The sequence below is a fragment of the Harpia harpyja genome, chromosome 3 (genome assembly GCF_026419915.1).
Source record: "Harpia harpyja isolate bHarHar1 chromosome 3, bHarHar1 primary haplotype, whole genome shotgun sequence".
NCBI classification, from domain to species: Eukaryota; Metazoa; Chordata; class Aves; order Accipitriformes; family Accipitridae; genus Harpia; species Harpia harpyja.
Genome location: NC_068942.1, coordinates 54,703,705 through 54,708,863, shown reverse-complemented (window position 1 = coordinate 54,708,863; position 5,159 = coordinate 54,703,705).

Genomic DNA, 5,159 nt, shown 5'->3' with positions numbered 1-5,159 from the left:
CGCCCCTCCCCGCCTGCGCAGCCTACCCCGCCCGGCGCCCTCCGCGCCCTCCCATTGGCCGAGCCCCGCCAGCACGTCGCGTTAGCCCGCGCGCGGGGCATCCTGGGACTTGTCGTCCGCCGGGAGCGGCGCGGAGGAAGAAGGAGGCGGGGAGCGAGGGCTTCCCGCGCCCCTTTCCCCGTCCCGGGGCACCCGCGGGACTGCTCGCCACTGAGAAGCTCTATCGCGGTCAGGCAGAGTTAAGAGCGCTTCGCACCTGCCCGCGTCTCCCGCAGGTGGCCCGGGCGGGGGAGCAGGCCTGCGGGTTCGACCGTTGCCGCGCCCACGCTGCTGCCCAGGAGCTTTGCATCCCGGCAAGGCGTCCCTCGAGGCTCGGCAGGCACCTCCCTCTCACCTTCCCCCTTGGGCTCCAGAGGACAGAGGTCCCTGTGAATAGCGACCTCCCCACCAGAACCTGTTTCTTCCCCAGTTTCACATTCTGTGATAGGCTTTAAATTAAATCAGACTTGACTTGGTTCCCTAAAGCTGACAGCAACCACTGAGAGCAGACGTGAGAAGGGACTAAATGGATACGCTGCAATTTGTGCAGGGTTGGGATAGGTTTTTTTGGCTTTGAGTATCAGTACTTCTCTGTTCATTCACCGATTGCCATTAATTGTGCTCCGTAAGATGTACTGAATACAAATGATGCTTACTGTAGCAAGCTGTCCCAACTGTCCCCTTGCTATGAGGGACTGATTAGCTGCACTTCAGGACATACGCATGCACAGGAAAGTCCAGCAGGGATTGTCAGGAGTCACGAAATACACAGCTGGTTGTGGCCTGCAGGTAAGCATGGGCAGTACCTTTGCGGCAAAGGTGAGCCCGCTGGTACAGCACAGGCTCGCTTCTTAAGTCTCAGCCAGGTGAAGGAGCAGTAGAGAAGCACCGTGTGTCTCAGCGACGCAATGTGCTGCTCCAATGAAGTTAAGGTTGTATTTGCATGGCAGCAGCAGTTCTTCATTTCAAGATATCCAGAGTTAGTCACTCCCCGCAGTCTGGAAAGATGTTATGCAGGTTATATTGCGAGGCAGTTAGTAACTTCTGAGCTTCCCTGTGGACTTCTACCTCTGTGGCAAGAGCTGCCCACCTCACCCACAATAACCATCACTGTACGTTAGTCACTTCTTTTCTCCCACATCTCTCTATATCCAAAGCAACTGATTTCCCTGTATCTCCACCAAGAGGAGTATATGTAGGTATACCACCTCTTCTCCAAAAACACAAAGAGAGAAGTATTAGACAAAATTAACACCCTCCCGTCCTTCGCTGTGCAAACTCCTTCCCTTCTCTTTCTGTCATCTCTGGCTTTGTAGCCAACCGGGGGCCCAGCAGAACCTGGCATGCTTTCTCCACACCCATCGCAGTTTTTATAATTTTAAATATATGACAGGAAACACCCATGATTTCTAAAAGAACTGCAGCACACGCAGGAACGAGTCCTTTCCTAGCTCCGCAGCAGTGGGCAGCTGTCGTTGCCAAAGACGTGTTTCCTTCTCCTGCCTCCACGTCCCCCAAGCACTCTATCGGGCCTCTCCCCGGGGTCTCCCCTCCCGCTCCCCGTGGCCCCCGCTCCCAGCACCGCACGGCGATGCCGAGGGAAGGCGGGCCGCCGGCCGAGGCGGCGGCGCATGCTCCGTGCCCGGCGCATGCTCCGTGCTGGCGGGCGGGCGCGGGGCCGTGAGCGCCGCCAGGGGGCGGCGGGAGGGCGGCGGGGCCCTGCCCGAGGGCGCTGGGCCGGGGCGTCCTTAATGTCCCTGCTTATTCAACGGAGCGACGGCAACCGGCCTCCTCCTCAGGTTTTTCCCTGTTTAGAAACGACTTGCGGGACCCCAAAATCCGGCCGGGTGCCGGTTCATGTAGTTTTAAAAACTTAGAGGCGGTTACCACGGAACTGTTTTTTAAGCCGGTGTTCCTTTGAGCTAAGGTGGCGAAAGCGTTAGGAGTGCTGTCCGGTACTCAAATGGCTGAAAGGAGTTAGGAGAAGGCCTGAAACAAGAGCTGGAGACGTCCCCAAAGAAAACCAGCGAATTTCCCAAACTGGATCTCAGATCTCTCTTAAGAGATCCGCAGGGCTTTGACAAAAAGTAACCAGAAATAAAAAAGGTCTTAACAATCTCAAATTCAGGTATTGTGTTTTGGACTAGCAAGGTAAAAAGACTAGAAATCAAATGTTCTGGACTAGAAAAAAAACCACTGGAAACAGTTGCAGGGAGAGGAATGGCAGGAAACCAGGAAACCTTTGGCCTGATTGTAATTTCCCATCCAAACAGTTGGAACTAGGTCTAGGGGAGCTAAAAATAAGCCCCAGAAGGAAATCCAAGTTCCCATAGCACAGTGGAAATCAGCAACCAGGATGGAGAATTGAGCCAATTTTTTTTTTTTTTTAGTAATACAGAATTTTACAGGCTGCTTCTATTCTGTTTGTAGCCAGGAGAGGGACAGATTACCTAGCTAAAGCAATACAAGTATCTACTGTCTTGAGAAAAAAAAAATCCAAGAGGTACTAGTTGAAGTTAACCTGACTTTCCAGAGTACTAGAAAAGCTAAGAGAAAAGGGTATTTCCAGGAGCTATATATGGTGGCACAGTGCTAGTGGCAGTTTATCATTTGTTCCCAGAATCATAAAGTTAATTAATCAGATCACCTATAAGCCCTTAACATAGAAAGTGGCAACACCTATCTTAATCAGCTAGCTAGGGCCAGGTGTGTTAGAAGGAGGGGGGAAGGAAGAAATTCTGGCTGGCTTACTAGAGGACTTGCAAAGATTTGTGTCTTACTGTGTGTACATACCAGTCAGGAATCCAGTCAGCTACCAGAGGACCAGTCTGTAGATTGACCATTTTATCAAGATAAGTGAAAGGAAGCATTAGGTGCCTACAAAGCTATGATTTTTTTTCTGGATCATGACGTATACCCTCCATCAGAGTAAAATAGCTGTTAAGAAGGTGGTGATTGTCATTATCCTCATGAGCTGGGCTCTGCATTTAATGGGGAAGTGAGGATTAACAGCTGGTATGTGGTATTTTTGAACAATTAGAAAGAAGCATAGTCCATTAACAGGGACAGTTAGCAACAATGTAAAATTCAAAACTGGCAATTCTGTTGAAAGCTGGTACTGAAAAAAATTTGGATGTGATAACAATCATTATAAATAAAATGCTGACCAGCACAGCCCTCGACAGATGGTGAAATCTCCTTTCCCAGTTTGGGAGAGGGATGTCTGAAGATGGGAACTCACACACTTGAAAAGGAAAAGCTTGGAAATGCAGGCATCAGCTTCCTAGGACTTAATCTGGGCACTCTAAGCCAATAATCTGAAGCTGGCTATTGAATCACATCTGTGAAACACACAGAAAAGTGGAACCTGGCACAAGCGTGGTGGCTGTTAGACCAGACATCTTCAGAAAAAGCGAGGAAGCAGAATTGTAATTTTACAGCTAATTTGTTGAATGGAGACAGTGAGTGGAAACATGTATCACGCTAGAATCTGAAAAGCAGTTACTAGCTTTCTGATTATCAACCTGATTGCCAGCTTTTGTTGTAGTGAGTAACTGCATAGTAATTGAGTATTTCTGACAAGAAGATTGTAAAGAGAGAAGCCAAAGATATATAATGTGAGTCAGTATGATACAGGTATAGATGAAACCTTCAAGGAGAAGCAGGGATGAAAGAGCTTTCACTGTGTTTGATCCAACATAGTGCACTACATCTTAATGAGTTTGAAATATCTTCTCATTAGGAGTTTCTCCCAGTTCAAAGATGTAGTTTGTCTTGGACTGGTCATCACAAGTTTGATTGTGGGGGGTGAGGTCCTCCAAAGGGGACAAGACATCAACGTACTGGCCAGGTCTATCAGTATGTGTTATTAACAATAAAAGAAGAGTCCTGAGAGAAATTTATCTGGAACATATATGCGAGGTTCTAGTCAGTTCTTGGGTCTCACCTGTAGTATGGGTTAAGAAAGAATTGGTAGCACTGGGGCATTTGTGAACCCTGGCAAACAAAATGATGTCACTTGAAATAATTTTTATCCAGTATCACAAAGAAATTATACACTGGATGCTCTATCAAAATAAATCTGATTCTTCACCCTCAATTTCAAAGTGCAATATTAGGAGGTGGGTCACAAGAACACTGAAAAGACTATTTTCCCTGCAGGACAAGGTCAGCAGCAAGTTAAAGGAGCAGTCACGGTGTGCAAGTTACTAGCTATGGTTGCAGGCTATTGGATCGTATTCCTCCATCAACTCGTATATTATGTAGGCAAGATATTCTGGTATATGCTGCAAATGGTGTAAAGTAAGCTTAAAACTACTAATCAAAATAAACTCAAAGAGATATGACTTATTTCTAAAAGACCCTGCTTACTCCTGCAGGTGAGATAAGGGGAGAGATCAGGGGCAAAATATTTCCTTTGATAAAAAGGAAATAATCTGTGCAAAATTGGCTCTCCCTGAGAGGCTGGCAGACACGCAGAGTTTCTGCAGGGCTTTTCTCTTCTGGAAGTTCTTTTGTGGGTTTGTTAATATTGCAAAACTATTTCATAAGTTGAGGAAGAAAAAGAAAACATCTGAGTGGTTGAGAGAGAGTGTTTGAGCACTTTTGGTTAAAAAAAAAAGTTGTTGTAACTGCCACTGTATCAGTGTATTCACATTTACATTTCAAAACCTCTTTCGTATCAGATATGGGTGCTAGTGCTTACATTTGAATTCAAACATTGTGAGTTGGAGGTGACTTTGCACAGCAAAAGTCTAAATTCTCTGGCACCGCTGGACAGGAATTAGTAATGGTTATGTCAGTTGAAAATAACTTTCATGTGTATGAAATTTTCTTGTCATGATGGGCCATATATCACTTCTGTTCTTTGAGCATGGCTGACATAGTCCTAGCATGTTAAGAAAACAGAGCTTAGGTAATGATTGTTGGGTTGGTTTTGGTTTGGGGTTTTTTTCACTTGCACTCTCCCTGCTACTTTGGAAGCCATTGTCTAATTTAGAGGTAATTTTACACGAGAGCACAAGTGTTAAAGATACCAAGTTTCTGTGTGTTTTGTGAAACAGTATCTGGAACAAAGAAGCCCTATTAATGTCCCATAGAGGGAAACATGTAACTTAGCT